The 19,220-nt window shown below is 42.5% G+C and overlaps 1 protein-coding gene and 1 long non-coding RNA gene across 7 annotated transcripts in view; one reads left to right on the forward strand and one right to left on the reverse strand.

Annotated features, from left to right (window-relative positions):
- Positions 1–19,220, reverse strand: part of SPHKAP (SPHK1 interactor, AKAP domain containing) — a 133,322-nt gene that overhangs the window by 102,294 nt on the left and 11,808 nt on the right. The window lies entirely within an intron of this gene.
- Positions 1–19,220, forward strand: part of LOC132251424 (uncharacterized) — a 140,894-nt gene that overhangs the window by 2,878 nt on the left and 118,796 nt on the right. For all 3 annotated transcript variants that reach the window (XR_009463453.1, XR_009463454.1, XR_009463455.1), the window contains exon 3: positions 10,095–10,190. This is a non-coding gene — a long non-coding RNA (uncharacterized LOC132251424). The remainder of the gene's footprint in view (positions 1–10,094; positions 10,191–19,220) is intronic.

Below are 19,220 nucleotides of genomic sequence, written 5' to 3' on the forward strand. Positions count from 1 at the left end.
TTTGCTGCAATTACACTTCCCCTCTGCCCGCTTGGCTTTTCTATCTTATTTGTACTCTCATGCTGTGCTTATCATTGTGGTGGCTGAGAATTTCCAAGAAGTACCATAATACTGAAAGTTTCTGATATTCCATGATGGATTTAAACCAGTGACTTTTTTGTACCACTTCACAAGATGAATTGAGCTGTTGAGGGGTTCAGGTCCCAGTTATCACTTGTGCTTGGTTCCCTGTGTTTCTAGTCCACCCTCATCTAACAGGACTTACATTTACAATGTCTATCAGCAGGCACCCAGCCCATCATGTCACCCCTGTTCTAGGAACTGTGATGGCCAGTGGCTTGCTAAGAGATCTGTTTTCTCAAACTGAGGCAAAGATGCACTGATGTGGTAAACTCCTGCCGGGTGGGTGGAGGGGGTATGGAGCTGGGCCCGATTATCTGCGAGGCCTGTTCCAGCCCCTAACAATCTATGCAACTTAAGTAGATATTCTGGGCTCCTGATGTAGAAGAACTGAGAGAAAAGTATGTGCCATCCTCACTTCCTGAAAAATGTTTTTCTTTGGATTTAATGCTGCTGAAACTGCCTCCCAGTGAGCCATCTCCTAAAAAAGAAGATATAGAAGATGGATCCAAAGACCCTGGTGGTGACAGAGATTTCAGATATGGCTTCCCCTCCCAGGAAGCATGAGACAAAGTTTTGGAGTTGTCTGGTTGCCACTGCATCGCCTTCCTGATTGTGAACAATAATGAATACCACTTTTTTTTTTTCCAAAGGCCAGATTACTCCCACTGGAAAGACAAGTAAACATAAGTGAAAGTAAAGGGTATCTATATCAGAACACAGGACACATTTGCAAGGAGTTAAAGTGCTGGCTGTAATAAAAGCACATCTCTTATTATGGGCCAAAATGCAAAATGTTAGCTTCTAGTTTTGTATACTACATACTTAAAAAGTGACCTTGATGACTAGACTTAAGGAAAAAAACACATCTGTGCCTAAAAATAATTATCATCCTTGCAGATGGTGTTGTATCATAGAAGAGGATGTAATTTAAAAAATTCCCCAGGTTATTACTGAAAAATATTAATCTTGTGAAACCGTATCAACAAACTTCAATTTTCTGCCATCTCTAACAAATCTTACCAGCTTATGAAAAGTTGCTGTTGATGTTCAGTAATTGTTCCTATATAAGGAATGTGCCCAATAAATATTAAGTGCCTGTTATAGTTTTTATTGAAGTAATCCTATTAAAGCTTACTGCTTTTCATTACGATCCTTATTTTCAGCATTTAGCACATGCACAAAATGTTGATCCATGAAAGAAGATAATCTCAGTGAAGTGAGCTGAACTAATACAGTGAGCTTTCATAATGAAATTGACTTTCAGCTATGCCATACTACATCTGAAATGTTTTCCTGATAATGGGACTGAAGACTAGCAAAAAACAAATAACAAAAGAAATGTGAAATAAAATTCCAGGCCAAGTAACTCTACCAGCCCTTTAGAGTTGGCAGGCTTGAAAAGTTCTGAAAAACAGATAAGAATTGCCAAAAATTAGGTATTTTGCATGTTATCCAAAGTTCATCAAAACCATTGAAAGCTTTTCCTCTGTGTTCTAGCCTTTTTCATTATTCTCTCTCTCTCTCTCTCCCCCAAAACTCAGCTTTTCTGTGAAACATTCTCTAAACTTAACCAGCGCTGTAATGGACTTCAGACATACACAACTGGACCCCAATGACTCCTATATGCTTTTTAATTTTTCCCCATGTTTTCCTTTTATTTCACGATTTGATAACAAAGCTTGCAGAGCATGCTTTATTACTCCAGCTTGTTTTGCAGCCCACTTTGTGTAAATCTGCAACCTTAAAGTTCTTGCTTCCCAAGGCAGGAGATGCCTGAGCTGGCACTGTCACTCTTTATGAGTAGCACATAGCTGGAGACTACTACCCAATGAAAGGCAACTTACAGACCAGCCTGAATCTTGCCTTGAATTTGGCAGGTAAAAGATATAAGACATTGCTGGAAGTCAGAGAATGGTAATTAACTAGATCTATGTAAGCTTGACGGTTGAGGATCAACTCGGCAAATTCTTCAGAATAATACATAGCAATTCAAGACAAGAAGCACGTGATATCTCCCTGATCAAATACAAGGGCAAAATTATAGGGACGCATAATGTGATACATATGGGAATTTAACTATGACAACAATTTTTATATGATAATGCTATAGCTACAACTTGCCAGGCCAAGGTGTCTGTAAATACCTCACGTTGTACTGAACAGATTACCTCTTGAAATGGAAAATCATGGCCATGTTTATGCAGCACTGCAGACAGGTTAATTAGCATGGGGTAGGCTAACTGGCAATGGCACTTAGTAAGGCCCTACCTGCAGCAATTCATGAACCTAGCAACACTGCTGCTGGTTCAACATATGTTTGTAGGTATCCTGCCTGGCTCAGGAAATATTTCACGTGGACATGCCCTTATTCTTATGGAGTATCACAGAACCTATCATGAATGTAAGGAGCCATGACCTTTGTTTCTTGTCCAATCTAAACAACAGTGTTTCTAGTAGTGCATCACTTCCTACTCCAAAGCTAGATTGTTTTGGTCTAGTAATGATTCAGAGGGTAGACTCCCAGACACTAAACTGGTAATGCCCCTTTGCAGATCTACGCATTTCCAAGAGACCTCCTATGCAGGGTCGGGGGGACAATCTCTCCTAGTGCTTAGAAAAGTATTATAGGAAGAAATAGCCTGTGACTAGCAATCACTGACCTAGAAGGTTGCTTCTTCTCTGATGTTTACAGACATGAAAGGATCATAGTGCAAAGTAGTCTGACTGCCACCTAGAATGACTTAGCCTGGGTACAACAATGTGGCAAATGTCTTATAAACTTGGGGATGGATTTAGTAATGGCATGTTATAAAGGGAAGAGGTCAGATAAGTTATGCTCCCATATTTGAAACCATTCTCTTTTGTGCATTCAAATATATATATACCTGGAAGACGCATGCACCCCCCCTCCCCCCCCAGGCTGAACTAACAAAAAAAGAAGATTAGGAACAAACCCTATAAGCAACTAACTAAATCTAATGACCGTAAAGTTAAATTTTTGCTACTTTTACTACAGAATTTAAATGGTTTTACATTTTCTGAGTAAACCAGAACAGGAAGAGCTGGTGTGGACTCCCAAAGGTGAACCTGGGAACTCAAAAGGATCAGTCCCTTCTTGAGTCCTCTGATAAACCTTTATAATCTGAAAAACTGCTCCTTCTCTGCAGCTGGCCATCTCTGTAGACTAATGGGAGGCCCTGTCCCCTTTAGGACAGTTTGTTCACCAGAGCACAGAAGTTGAATTTGAACCTCTTCCCAGTCATCCAATCAAAGGCCTAAAATAATCTGGTTCTCCATGGCTCCTGTTTCCATCTATGAAACATGTTCTATACCAATGGGGGGGGCAAACCTTTTTTGGCTGGCATGCCATAAATTAGCCCTATGCCCTCCCCGGGTGCCACTCTCCTCCTGTTTTATGTGCTGTTTCACTTTCTGCTCCCTGCTCTATCTGTCACTGTTATGCCATCCCCTTCCAACTTGCTATGCCCTACTTGTGGTACGTGTGCTACAGGTTGGCAATCCCTGTTCCATGCAGCATGTGCTGCATTAGCAACCTGAAGTACTGTTTCCTTATGGCTTGAGATCAATGATTAGCCTGGACTTACGCTACACTGGTCTCAATTCAGCCAAGGGTCTTTCATACACTCACGCTACCTAGGCCAACTTTACTCTGTTGTAATTCCACTAATTTACACCAGGAATGAATTTGATCCCAGTCTGTATGTAGGAAATGAATGCCACAAGGAGACTGACCCTTCATTTCACTGAGGGCTTTGAAAAACTGAACTGTGTCAAGAATTCCCACGAGGGCTTGCCTCTGAAATAGTTTCCTTGATTCATTTATTTTCTCCATAGTACTTTTGTACTTGCTAGATGTCATAAGGCTTCCCCTGAGCTGCACGCATTTTAATTTATTCATTTGTCCTGACAAATTTGTTAAAGAAATAACAAAAAAAATCTTGCACGCACAATGCAGAATTCATCTTACTGTCCCTTCAAAGAGTTCAGTAAAGTGGGATGCAATATTAATGTGATCTGTATATCATTAAATAAACAAAGGAGCAGATCAAGTTTTGGGCCTTTCCAATACTGATCTTAGACTATCTTTAGTTTTATCTAGCAAGTATTAAATGCACATTTTCTTAGAAATATTTCTGGGTGCGAGGGGAAAAAAAATGTGAAATGTTAGTGCTATGAAAAACCCAAAGTGGGCATGTCTACACATGTAGTTACTGCACATAAATAAAGCTCTGGAGTTTTTTTGCTCCCAGGCATGCCATTTGAAGCACACACATGCCCTAGCCAGCTGAGTCAGCATCTACATGTATGCTGCTGTGCGCAAAAAAGCTCCACAGCAGGGTAGTACTTGTATTTACAAGTACTACCCTGCTGCAGAGTTTATTAGTTTTCTGCACTCTACTGGGAACCATGTGTAGACGCTGAGATGTTTACTGAGGAACTAATTAGTCAGCTCTTCAGTAAACGGCTCATGTATATTTGCCCGGTATGTCTCTTTCAAGAAAGGCAATAGGTGAAGCATTCAGGCTAGGGACAGACATTATACATAAACCATAAAACAGTTTAAGTGATCAGAAACTGGTTTAAACCTGTAACAGAGCAGAAGTTCAGTGCACATAAAATGTTTGAAAATGGCTGAAATCGGTTTGAGATAAACCTGGTTGAATATAGTATCAGACTTAACTGATTTGGGTCAAACTGGTTTATGCAATGTCTCTCCCAGACCCCTTGCTGGTTTAAGTTAAATCAGACTGCCCCAGCATCCCAGCATGCTCTCTGGGCTGGGCGGGGCTCTCTGCTCCACAGCAGAGCTTGCCCCTCCCCTCTGCTCCCTAGCTGCAGCTCCAGCAGAGACTTGAGGGCACAGCAGCATCTGCTTGGCTTCCTCCTGCTCTCCCATGCAACCTCTCACCACTCTGCTAAGCAGGAATCCTCTGTCCCCTCTGCCTTACACAGACACCTCAGCATTAGCTAGCATACCACACGCTGGCTATGGTTTGTGCTGTGGCAGACAGCACTGTTGGTTTAGGACTTTGGAGCTAATCAACAGCTCGGCTGGTAATGTCCCTCTGTTCCTTCTTTGTTTAAGAAGAGTTTGAAGTAATGAGAGGCTGTTTGTTTTCTGACGGGGTGATAAATGGTGATAACAGCTGATAAATGCTCTCTTATCAAAGAGGTGGGAGAAACCCTTTCCTAATCCTGCTGGGGCCTGGCCATGCCCCTCTGAGCTCAGGCCTGTCATATGGAAGGGAGGGCTGCTCTAGAACCCACTAGCTTCTAGCCTGAGCCACTGCAAGCATGTGCCTGCATTTTCTCAGTCCAGAGGGAATGTCTGCACGCTTGCAAACCGATTCAGCCTAGCTAGGTTAGACTAACCTGCAAAGACTGAATCAATTTAGGCTCAGGCTTTTAGAATGTCTTTCCCTAGCCTCAAGATGCTGTACTCATACTCATAGCCTTGTAACTGTATAGGCCTAAGGATCTCCAGGGAATTCTATCACCAGTACCTTGGCTCTAAAAGGTCCTATTCCACTTAGAGCACTATGGTTGACTCCAGGATCCACTAGTCCCACCTAAGAACATGTCCAACCTAAGCTGGTTCTTTAGAGTGGCATCAGCTTCTGGTGTTTTCTACCATGCACTGTTGTGTTTCAGCTTCCTGATGGATCTTACAATGACTATTCCTAGTAATTTCTGCCTTCTTCCAGGCAGCCATGCTCCCTAAACTTCAATAGAGGCCTGCCTCTATTGGGACTGCCATGATTACATGTGTGTAAGGAACAGTACTACAGGCAGTCCTCAACTTACAACTTTTTAAGTTATGACGAACGGCATTTACGACCTTTATAAATTTACACCCTGCTTCAAGGTTCTGATGTGGGTTTTGACTTTACGACACTGGACACAGCTGCCTCCCGCTGGTAAGTCCCTTGTTGTGGGGGAGAGGGGGAAGGGAAGAAGTGTGGGAGGGCAGACCAACACCCCTGAGACGAGGGAGGGATTGAGGCTGGTGCTGGAACAGGGGCTGGGGCAAGCGCTGTCCAGCCGGGGCAGGGGGGGAAGTGTGGGGAGGGGACGGGGCGCCTGTCGCCACTGCGCGTTGCTGGTTCAGGAGCTGCTCGTCTGGCAGGTCATTGGCAGCTCTCACTGCTGCTCCCACTGCTGGTCTGGGAGGGCATGGGCTGAGGGGGGCATATGCCCCTGGATCTATGTGGGACGGATGGGGCCAGGGTTGGGGCTGCTCTCTGGCCAAGCAGCGGCAAGTGCTGGGAGCAGGGGCTCCTGTCACTCACCCAGCCAGAGTGGGGCAGAGCTGCTGCACTGTCTCTGGACAAGCAGTGCGCAGCAGGGGGAGCTGCCCTGGCTTCCCCATGCTTCCTGGATGAGCAATGGCTTTGTCCTGTGCACCCCCACTCCACCCCAGCTAGGTGAGTGGTGGCAAGGCATGGTGGGGCATGTGCCTCCAGATCAAGGTGGGGTGGGGGGATCTGTGGTTGCACTGCACTGCGCTCTGGATGAGCAGCAGGGGCTATGGAGGGGCTATAGCAAATTTTAGGGTGGCTGCAGGCCCCCCAGATCTTCCACTCTGCTGCCTGTCCCACCCTGATCCGGGGGCACATGTCCCCCCGCCCCCCATGCCCTGCTGCTGCTCACCCTGCCGTGGCAGGGTGTAGGGATGCGGGACAAAGCTGCTGCTCATCTGGGAGGCATGGGGAGGCACAGGGTGGCTCCCACTGCTGCATGCCACTTGTCTGGAAGCAGCACAGTGCCTCTGCCCTGCCTAGGAGAGCAGCAGAAAGGTATAGCCCCCACTCCCAGTGCCTGCCCAGAGCACAGCCCGGTGCAGCCCCGGCCCCTCCCTCCCTGAGCAGATCTGGGGACACATGTCTCCCACCCCCATGGACCAGTGGTGGGAGCAGCGGCGAGAACCGCCGGACAAGCTGCTTCTGGCGGTACACAGCTGTTTGCCCCCCATACCCCTTCTCTCCCCACTCCCCTGTGACAACAGACTTACCAATTGGATGCAGCTGTGTAGAGCATCATAAAGGAACCAATCCCCTTTTATAACATTGTTCCTATGGGAGAGTTGGTTCCAACTTAGGACGCTTTGACTTAAGACGCGGTTTTCAGGAATCGATTACATCGTAAGTCTGAGGACTATCTATACTTGCAATTGCTACATATTGCCTCAAAAGAAAAATCATATCCAATACTGGCCACTGACAAATAAAAGAGATGTTAGCATGAGTCAACATTAAAGTCAGTCATCCACCCTTTTCCATTCCATTTCTGCTTTCACACTCAATGTAGACAATGATCTTTGCTATCAATATATTTTTAATATGTGCTATTACTGTATTTTTAATACACAGATTAAAAACACCAAGATATTTTGTGCTCAGAACTCCACTAAACTTCATGTGTCAGAAAGTTACTGACCTTCAAAATGATGTAAAAGATGTGCTGAAGCGTACATAAAGCTATTTTGGAGACTTTTTATAGACGTGAGGAAAAAATCCTAAATGCACATGGTACTAAAAGTCCCTTCAGTCACCTAAGCTTTGTAGAAAGCTTTTAAAAACATTAGGATATCTGAACAGGTCACACCGAATTTATAAAGTCCTGTGGCTGCTTATTCAATGGAAGAGACAGTTTAGAGCTAAAAATAATTGACATTACTCATAGCCATGCAAGGAAGTACAGGTTTGTCCTGCTTCGCCAACCTGAGACGAAGTCAACCTGGCTATTGGATGGGAGGAAAGCAAGAACTTTTTGCCCAATCTGTCCCTTATAAAGACATGGGAAGAGGGAGGGAAGGGAGTTCTATGCACCAGTCAGAATAGCAGGCTGAGTGTTCAAAATTAGTCTCTTGGATGCTCATTTGGTAACATACATCAATCAGCATGATTCTCACTTCAAGCACATGAGTAAGGCCATGGATTTCAAACAGACTACCCACAAGCTTTAAAGTAAAAGCTTGTTGAATCTAGGCTCTAAACAAGGAGCCCCTTTTCTAAAGTTTTGGTTTTTTAAAGTTTGTAGTCCTAAAACAATTCCTATTGATTTCATGGCTTAAAGCTTTAATGACCCAGTTCCTAACAAAAGAACTATTCCTGCATTTCTTTCAACTTTTCTGCTATCTTTTGGATTTGGAACTCAGTTTTAAAGTTTAACTGTGCATATAAAGGGTCAACAGTCACTGGCAGTAAAAATCTTCAGATTTAACACTGTTGAAGATACTATTTTAATGCTTAGAATTGATTTTAATTCAATGCGGACCATGTGTGTACTTCAATCAGAGCACAGATGGTTAGTCAAACAGGCAACCTATAAATACCTCAAACAAATGTCTGATTTTTCTTATAGATGTGGGACCCAAGTGCATAATATAATTGGTGGCAATATCAGGGTATGAACCTGAAGGATGCTAAGGGCTTCCTGAAAGGTTCGTAGCTCCCTCTGCTACTAATTCAGGGCTCCTGAATTCAGTAGAAAATGAAGCTGTTGAACACCTTCTTAACTGAAGCTGTCAGCTAATAAAATCTACCAAGTAAATGACCAAGATGTTAGTTTCATAGATCACTGCACTACAAAAGTAAAATTGTATTGCTTTAATTTTGAATCTCTAATTCCATGACTTCCACTGGATGCACATGGCAGTATTTTACAGCTAATCTGTATTTCACCTTTATTGAAGTAATGCAGCTACAGAAATGTCAGGAATTATGCTAGAAGCTAATGCCTATCAAACAGTGGAGAAAAGGTAAATTGTGCTACAGTAATTCTGATTTTAAAAGTATATACATATATTTTTTTCCATTCACTGACCCCTGAATGCACCTATTCCATTGTCAGTGGGAAAATAAATCTGGAAGCCTTTTTAGTATTATTTTAAATACAATTTAAAAACTATTAAGTGAGACATCACTAAGTCCAGAATATATCTGAAGAAAATATTTCCATGATCTCTTTTTAGAAACCTTAATTTGGTGATTGATTCCTAAAATAAGAATAACTAGGTTTACATACATGTGTCCTAATTCTGTTGTAAAGTAGAAGCAACTGCTTTTGAGTCAGAGGAGTCACACCAATATAAAAATGAACTGAGGAAGGTGAGGATCAAGTCATGCTGGATCAGTAGCCAGCACCATGAAAGGTACTTGGTTTGAAGCTCTTCTGTCTGAGACAGTACAAACATAACACTGTAGCTTCCTGAGGGATGCCTCAACTAAGTGACCAGTGCTTTCACAGAATGTTGCAAGACTTTGATTTATTCTTGTATATGTTCAAGGCACAAAGACTTCTAGGCACTAGAACAGGATTGTTTCTACCAGCACAAAACCTGGCCTAAGGCCCTTGCTGACTGTTAAGTCTGCCATGACACGGGACTGGGGAAGAATTCACGCTACAAAAATGCCATATGAATGTAGCTGGTGGGGAGGGAGACAGGATATACTAGAACCTAAACAGATCACTGGAAATACAAATGCATGAACTGAATTTACCCTGCTTTTCCACACCTGTGCCGAGGGTTGCCTCCCAGATCACATGACAAAGCTGGATTAGAGTGGGAGGGACTGCTTACTGGGAAAGCCCTTTGGAGAGAGTGGAGTTTATTGCTAAGAGAGTGGGAGAATCACTGAACTCATAAAGGACCCTGTGTGAGGAGGGAGGTAATAAATTGTCTCTGGGGAGGATGAAAGGCAAGAGCAGGAAGAGACCTGGAGTGATGGAAAGTTGGCACTGGTTGTCATTCAGGGGTTCCTGGAGAGAGTAGGAGGAATCTCCCTTTGAATCCTGGATCAACATATGGAGACTGAGGCAGATGTTGCAAGCTTAGAGACGGTTCCTTGAGCCTAGAAATAGCTAAGGAAGGAAATCACTAAATCTGCAGAGGGCTAAAATGCACTGGAGATGGGATGAAAGTTTATTTGAACTCATTCTTTGCCCAGAATCCAGGACAAACTGTTGATCCACCAAAGAGAGAACTACAAACTCCCAGTCAGCAAAGAAGCCAAAAGATAGCTGATGACCTGATTCCTGACCAGGTAAGCAACCATTTTATTGAAAGGCTTCTTCAAATGCCGTTCTAGGTCATTTGCAGGTGTCTAGCGTAATTATGCAGTGATGGCTAGGTAGAAGGCTGTGAAATATGTTGATTCAGTAGCCCCCAAAGGTGGGGAACCTGTTGATGTCCTCCACTGGAAACTGAAGCTGCCTTACACTGGTGTTATTGTCACTTCCCTACCTGGCCATGGCTGGTTCTATTTTTTTTTCCTTTGGGCCACAGGGTTGAATCTAGCCTGTAATGTACTATTAACATCTTAACAAAAGGGTCTCACAAAAATGTCTTTGTTCTCTTAGTCTGTGTGTGTTGTGAAGAGGAAGGGTCAAGGGCTTGGGAGGAACTTTTTTTTTGGGGGGGGGGGATAGGGGAAGGAGTTATTATATTAAAATAAAACCTCTTAATTGTTACTAGGGAAACTGCAGGGTGGGGTAGGGAGATGGAGATCAATAAAGCAAGAGAGTAAGTTGTATGTTTGAAAATAAAACACATTTCTTTGGAAATAAGTGGAGAATATGCTGTTAAACATAGCACAGCATAAAACTGAAGAGGATGCAGGGAAAGAAAGGGGAGTTGTCAGACCTTGGAAGGGAAATGTAGGAAAAATGCCTAGTATTTGGTGAAATTTAAAAAGCAAAACACCTGGCTTTTTTCCATAATTGTTGTTATGAACCTCATGAAGAAGCTATATCTAGTAGGAAAGGGCTGGCTTAGCGGTATCAAGGGAGGCAGTGAGTTCTAGTGTGAAACAAAAATAGCCCTAAACTGGTGAGAGAACATTAACAGGACTCTTGAGGAAAATCTAATCTGCTAACAGGGTTTGTACAGAGGGACACTGGAGAACTCTGGCTCACTAAAAATGCCACACTGCTCTTGTGTTTACATTTTTGTGCTATTTCATTGGGAGACTGAGTTGCTCTCCCCCAAGCTGCAGTTGAACACTTACTGGGATTAGCTGCTCAACTTGCTGGAAGTAGTAAGCTTCAGTATTCTTCATTCATGTAATACTGATTTGTTACAGGCTAAGATCCAGGATAAGGTGGGCTATTTATTGTGCAGACTTATCTGTATAAAAATCAATAGGATAATTACAGTAATTCCTAGGGTCCCAGTGTATTCAGTGCTGTACAAATATAGAGTAATAGCTGGTCCATGGTCCAAAGATTTTTTTAATCTATTTTGATGAGGAAGAGGTATAACATAAGTAGAGAGATTGTAATGTCAACTGTCATGTTACCTGTATGCACATGAAATAATGAGCTACTGGGAGAGAAAAAGGAATGGAATTGAATGAGAAAGCCGAGGGATACTGAGCTTGGTGCAGGAGGCTGCCACAAACAGCCATAAGCCTAAAGCAGAAAAAAAAATCTAGTCAGAGCTAAAGTTCTTATTGTGTCTGAAGTTTCTGACTTTTGCCATCTTTTTTAGGTGGTTTCTCTGCAGTTTTTGCATAGTGCCACCTGGGAGGGGAAGTTGCAGTGGCTTGGACTATCTGCATTCCAGTACCCGTAAGAGAAAAGAAAGAGGGGGCAGGAGGGTTGGCTCAGGAAGAGGCGGCCACTGCTGGGACCCATTTATCCCTTCCCTGAGATGCCCCAATCCGTGATCTGGCTGTTTTTGCTCCCATCATATCGTTTCTGCCTGAAGCTCTGCACGCTTTCTGCATGCTCAATCTCTGCAGATGAAAGCCAGTGCAGAATATGACCCTCTAGCTTTAATAAATTCTGATGGTGGTATAAATTCTTTCTTTGGATAGCTACAGCACAAGCCATTTAGCATGTGCTAAACCACTTGTAAAGTAGGAAGTAACACAGATGTCTCAAGCAGCAGGATACTGTAGAAAAATGAAGATTAAACAATTAAAACATTCTGTTGTATGGCATTATATTATTTGGTACTGAAAATAAAGGTAGAACTCCTTGATGGTCTGAGTAGCCCATTAAAATTATTGGGTTGCTCAATAATTGTGTGCTAATAGAATTGAGCCTTTCTCAATTTTTTTGTCACCTGTTGCCCCTCCCCCCCTTTTTAAATTGGTTAATATTTAACATTGTTTTCTGAGTCATCTGGCTCTGCTTAAATATAAGATGCCCTGTGTTTCAGTCACTCCTTTTGAATGTGAAGATAATGGTTGTTGTAGGGCCATATTAGACCAATGTAATACGCCACACACGTTGCAATGTTGCATGTTAAGCTGCATCGTGTTTAATTTTTGCAAAGTCAGTGGTCACTGAGGGTAGTGTGGCTGGAATGCTGCAAAATATTTGGAGTATAGATCAGGAGAGGGTCTCTATCCAACAAGGCTGCCTTTGCATGGGCCTCCTGTTTACAAGTATTTCATAAGAAATTTCTTCTAGTGCAGAGAAAAGTGCAAGATCTGAGGCAGGATTCATAAAGGACATTGGCTCTATAGCCTCACCAGAAGCAGCATCTCCAGAGAGCAGGAGGAGAGACTGGAGTCCGTCAGGGCTGTGCCCTTCTCCAGTCAAAGCAGCCTAATTTTCAAAAGTGGTCAGTGATCTTCAGGGATCAAAATGGGGACGCATTAGGTCTGTTCTTCAGACATACTAGGCACCTGCAGCTTCCACAGACTTGACATTGCTAAGAGCTGTGGGTGCTCAGCAGCTCTCAAAGCCACGTTCAAGGTATCTTCAACCGGGCTCCTAAAATAAGGAGCCCACAAACCCAAAGGCAAATTTTGAAAAAGAATGACTTGGACACCAGTAATTTCAGTAACTGGTGGCATCATTCAGAAGGCTTTCTCTGTCTTTCACTGGCATTAGCCACAAGGTAAAGAGGGTGGCTTTTGGGAAAATCTCTAATGGAAGAGGTAGTTTAGGAATATCATAGCATCATGATTTAACTAGCTTGTTGAGAATCTTTTTGGCATCTTATGTTGTCTTGGTTTGAAAATTTCTGTTCAGGAAAACTTAATCTGTTCATGCAGTATCTCAGTGTACTTGTTCCATGTCTTGAGCCTCTGAAGGGCCATTGCAAGAGTCATAGCAATAGGCAAGTCTGTAAGGACAAAGTAAAGTGATATAGTACTGCTTAATTCTTTCCTACAAGCTGTTTCTTAAACATGGCTGTGTACATGCATACAAGCTTTTAGTCAGTCAGATTCCATGCTACTGCAATTCAACAGTTTTGAAAGGAGAAGAATTTGAAAGGAAATGAAAGTTAATTTTTATTTTATTTAAATGAAAAAGGCATGTAACTAATTAAAACTCACTAGATGTCCCAGTGTCACTGAAACATAGTTGTGCTGTCAAAATCACCTGTGTTAAAAATAGGTTGTTGTATAGCTTTGCTTAGGAGTGAAAGTGCTGATTTTATAGAGATTGCTTACAATGAACAGTGGATTTGTCTTCAACTATTTATTGAGAAGCTTGTGAGTGTTCTACACTTGCAAAAACAATTTGATGCATCTCCAAAAAGGACAGTGGTATTCATAAAGGTAAAAAGCTTTTGGCAAACAAAGGAAAGCTGATGAAACAATATACACTTCTATCTAGAACTTGAATTTATGTAAGCAAATAGCTTGTGTGAATTACTAAGTTATAAAACTTGACTGTTGAATATTCTCTACTACAAACCCACGAGACTATGAAGAAACTTCACCATGAGAATTATTAAAAAAAAAAAAATTCAGAAACTCTCTAACTTGCAGGTGGGGATCTTGTGTGAGGGAGAGAGAGGGTAATGCAAAATAGATTACAAACATGTGAATCCTCCAAGCTGTTGATAACATGTAGGGACTAAGGTGTCAAAAGCATGGGAATACTGAAAGTACTGAATTCAAGAACACACAAAACAGTAGAAATTCATAAAGAAAGGACAGAAAGCGGCGATCAGAAGTTTGGGATGGTATAAAATGAATTTAGACTGGTCTGTTTGAAGCCTCTTGCCATGCACAGAATGTGTTCGGGCAGAACTGGAATGCTCTTCTGTTGACCCTACCTCTCATCTTTCCTAACGGGCCATTCTAGCCAGTGGAAATCAGTGCAGTCCTGAGTTTAATTCCTGATTTTTAATGATTTATTTGTAGGGGGGAGTGAGGGGTATGAGGGAAGGGAAGAGAGTAAACTAACATCATCCCAATCCTTGTTCTCTTTCATACCCTCAGAATTGGGAACAAGGCTGTCGTATTTGCTTGTTCAAGCATAGTAAGACTGAATTCCAAAAGATCTGCTCCAAAGTGCACAGAAAAAAGAAAATAAATCATAGCATTAAACTATTTAGAAATTCCTGTATTCAACAAAGGAAAAAAGTTTCCGGAAAGAGCTTTGTAAGTAGTTATGTCCCTTTCTATAAAAACACATGGGCTAGGAAGACTGAGGGTTAAATTACCATATGCTCTACATATGTGTTTTTAAACTGCCCCATTTAAAATAATTGTGTATTTGGGACTTCTGACTTTTTAAGTAGGCATACTTCACTAATAAACCCATGTAAGACATTCATTTTCTCCTGGGAGAATTGCTGCTGTCTCAGGAGGAAACCCTGACTGTAAAGATGTTTTCTTCCAGAGCAAAAACTGGCTGCTTCAGAAGGGGAAAAAAAAAACCTGGAAACAACCAGGACTAAATTACTCCCGAGAGTTTCTCCTGGGAGAGCATGTTGTCTGTACAACTTACCCTTCTGAGAGAAGCAACAGCATAGTCCTCCAGCATCCCAGGGTGCTTTGCTTCTCTCCCTCCCAGGGAGACAGCATGTCACTCACTGGATTCTACTAGTCTACTTGAGCAGGGAACAGAATGCACCCCCTTCATAATCTCAGATTGTGTGGCAGGGAGACACAGGCTGACACTGTGCAATCTGGGTCAGCCAGTCGGGACTGCACTGTGCACTGCTGCTATCTGTTGCCAGGCAGACTGCAGAAGCCTGCTGAGATGTATGCTGTGCCACCAGGGGGCTCTTGTGCACACATTTATTTTCAAGTCCTAACTTAATAGCATAATGAATTTAGCTAAATAACTGAAGTTTTTGTCTATTTTGAAAATAACCTCTTAAGAAGTAGGGTCTCTATTTTCACAGAAAGACTGTCACATAAACCATTTTTGCTGTGACTGAAACTGTGTAGTACTGAAAACAAAAAATTCTTAATTTCAAGGCATGTAATGGAATAGGAAAGTATCTTATGCTATAGCATTATTGTAACAGCCAATTTACTGGTAGTAAAATATCCATTTTTAATAAATGTTACTTATTACTTCAAATCCAATAGTGCAAAGTCGGGGATAATTTTCTAGTATTAAAATTCATCAAAGTTCAAAACTAAGCCCCAGATAGATCTCTGACAGGATGTACAATATCTTAATTTTATAAGAAATCAAAATTTTTAGTATGTTTTTAAAGTTCTCTGGAACAAATATGAAATTTTAGAAGCTCACCTCATACTGGATCAGGACAGATTGTTTCAGTGTATTTACTCTCTACAGGATTTAGAGGAAGTGAAAAAACAACTAAATCCTTGTGATGCTGGATTTTTGTTTAACTATAACAACATATGCTCTTACTTGAACAATAGACAGGCAAATTCCATGGGTACAACTGACATAAATAAGGTTTACGTAGCAAAATATTAGGTAGTTGATTTCTAGTCTCAGTGATTCCAATTAATAAATAATATCTAATTTTTGTGTCTTAATCTAATTTACTTTCGTAAATTCTACTTGCCTAATGAGAGAGTGTTTTTGTGATGATTTTTAGTTCTGCTCCTAACCCCTCAAGTTAAAATATATGGGTCCATTCTGTAATCATTTTCATGCCAAAGGTTATACTCCCTCATCACATGCTTACAGAAAAGTTCTTATTTTAACATAACTTATGAGGCTGCTGCATTCCTATGCAGGTCTGTTTCCCTATTGATGTCCCAGTAAAACACAAATCTAATTGTTTTACTTGTAGGTGTTACAGATTTAACTCTTCACTGATATAAAAATCTGAATTTTTGGACAATCTACTGAAAAATCACTTCTCCATATGTCTTATTTTCACTCACTGTGTTATCAGAGGTATGAACCAAAATACCTTTTCAGCATTTTGACCATCTTTGTTTTCCTTACCAAAAAAAAATGCTTCTATATTATTTTTAGCAAAATGTCAACAATGCTGTCTTTCCTTTTCCAGTGTGTTCCTTAGTCTCTGTGTCTCTTCCTTTTTTATATGAACTGATTCTCAGATACCTTGTGGTATGTCTCATCAATGCAAAGTGGATTTAAAAGCAGTAATATCCTAATTAAATGACAGCTTACAGATCTGTAAACGCTTAAAGAGAAGAAGGACATTGCCACTACCTTAGTTTTTTGGCCAAAATGAAGCCACAAAAGAACTGTATTTTGGCACTGAGACACAGGCCATAGACCTCAAAATATATTATGATTTGTTGTGGAAGAGGGTCCTGCTGTCTCTAGCATGCTGTGCAGGTTTTCCTCCTGTTATGGGAAGCATATTCCTAAAATTCAGTCAAAAAGAAGCAACTGCCTCTGAGGAAGGAACTCTTTATATATTTTAGAATGCCAAGTGTATTTTTTTGGCAGGCAGGTAAGTTTCAAGATGCTTTTGAAAAGATGGATCCAAGTTTTGGCAGATAGCGAACAAGGTCATTTCAATAGTAGGAGTAGCCAGTTAATGCTAGACGTTGAGTGTTCTTATAGCAAAAAAAGATTATGGAGTTAGCATAGCAATGAGCTGCAGAATCAAGAGATTGCTTCTAATGCCAAGTTGTGAATAGCTGTATCTTGCTGTGAAAACCAAAACCCATGTAGAGTACAGATATGATACTCAATTACTAGTTGCCTTTGTAAGAATTAGGCTGAGGACAGTCTGACAGCATTTATACTTTCATAAGTATCCCAAATTTCTTCTCAGTTGAGATTACTCCTTATCATGGAGCAAACTCTCAAGAAATCCATTTCTAAGCACTTGAAGGAGAAGGTGATTAGGAACAGTCAGCATGGATTCACCAAGGGCAAGTCATGCCTGACCAACCTGATTGCCTTCTATGATGAGGTGACTGGCTCTGTGGACACAGAGAGAGCAATGAAAGTGATATATGCCTTGATTTTAGCAAGGCTTTTCATATGGTCTCCCACAATGTTCTTGCAGGCAAGCTAAGGAAGTACGGGCTGGATGAACGGACTGTAAGATGGACAGAAAAGTGGCTGGAGCATTGGGCTCAGAAAGATAGTACTCAATGGCTCCATGTCTAGTTGGCAACCAGTATCAAGTGGAGTGCCCCAGGGGTCAGTCCTGGGGACCTTTTTGATCAATGTCTTTATCAATGTCCTGGAAGATGCCATAGAATGCACCCTTAGCAAGTCTGCAGATGATACCAAGCTGGGAGGAGTGGTAGATATGGTGGAGGGTAGGGAAAGGGTATGGAGTGACCTAAACAAATTGGAAGATTGGGCCAAAAGGAGTCTCATGACATTCAACAAGGGCAAGTGCAAAGTCCCCCACTTAGGACAGAGCAATCCCATGCATCAGTACAGGCTGGGGGCTGACTGGAGCAGCTCTGCAGAAAAGGACCTGGAAGTTACAGAGGACAATAAGCTGAATATGAGCCAACAGTGTGCCCTTGCTACAGAGTAGGAGTGTTGCCAGTAGATCAAGGGAAGTGATTCTTCCCTTCCATTCGGCACCGGTGAGGCTACTTCTGGAGTACTGTGTTCAGTTTTGGGCACCCCACAACAGAAAGGATGTGGACAAATTGGAGAGAGTCCAGCAGAGGGTAACAAAAATGGTGAGGGTGCTGGGGAAAATGAATTATGACGAGAAGCTGAGGAAACTGGATTAATTTAGTTTTGAGAAGATAAGACTGAGAGGGGATTTAATAGCAGCCTTCAACTACCTGAAGAGTTCAAAAGAGGATGGAGCTCGACTGTTCTTGGTGGTGGCAGATGATATAACAAGGAGCAATGGTCTCAAGCTGCAGCAAGGGAAGTTTGGTTAGATATTAGGAAAAACTTTCTCACTAGGAGGGTAGTAAAACACTAAAACAGGTTACCCAGAGGTGGTGGAATCTCCATCCTTGCAGGTTTTTAAGACAAAGCTTTGGCTGGGATTATCTAGTTGGGGATGGTCCTGCCTTGAGCAGGGGGTTAGACTAGATGACATTCTGAGGCACCTTCCAACCCTAATTTTCTATGATTCTATAATTAAAAACAAGATTGAATATTTTAATTAATGGGAGAGGAATACTATCCATTGGAGCTCTGTGAGCACAAAGGTGTTCAGAAAACAGCTGAAAGACACATCCCTAAATAAAACAGGCAAAGCACAAAAAAACTCAAAGCCAAAGGGCCAGGAAATTAGCTGAATCTAATACCTACAGGCTTTTTTTTTTTTATCATGGGGCAGACTTTTCAGAATGCAGTACGCAACAGACATTGAAAAGAGGTGTGGAACTGGTGGGGAAAAATGTGAATAACATGAAGTACCATATTTTTCCGCATATACCCCGCCCACGGGTATAAGCTGCACCCACGTATAACCCGCGGAAAATTGTATTGTTGTAAATAAGTCCATGTACACGTCGCACCCGGGCGTATACACGGGGAGGCGGCGCAGCCCGGCCCACCCCGGCAGTGGTGGCACAGCCAGGCCTGCCTGGGCCCAGTGGGGAGGCTACGCAGCCCAGCCCGCCCTGGCCCCCGCGCCTGTGGCAGCAGCGGCACAGCCTGGCCTGCCTAGGCCCAGCGGGGAGGCTACACAGCCCGGCTCACCCTGGCCCCAGCCCCTGCAGTGGCAGCGGCACAGCCTGGCCTGCCTGGGCCCAGCAGAGAGGCAGCACAGCCGGCCCCAGCCCCGGCCCCCACGGCAGCGGCGCAGCCCAGCCTGCCCGGGCCCAGCGGGGAGGCGGCACAGCCTGGCTTGCCCAGGCCCAGCGTGGGGGGCGGCACGGGGAAAAAATGTCCTCCGATAGCCCGCACCCCCATATAGCCCACACCCATCCATTTTTTTTTTTTTTTTTTTTTTGTAAAATCACATATACCCCGTGGGATATATG

The sequence above is a fragment of the Alligator mississippiensis genome, chromosome 7 (assembly GCF_030867095.1).
Source record: "Alligator mississippiensis isolate rAllMis1 chromosome 7, rAllMis1, whole genome shotgun sequence".
In the NCBI taxonomy this organism is placed as follows: domain Eukaryota; kingdom Metazoa; phylum Chordata; order Crocodylia; family Alligatoridae; genus Alligator; species Alligator mississippiensis.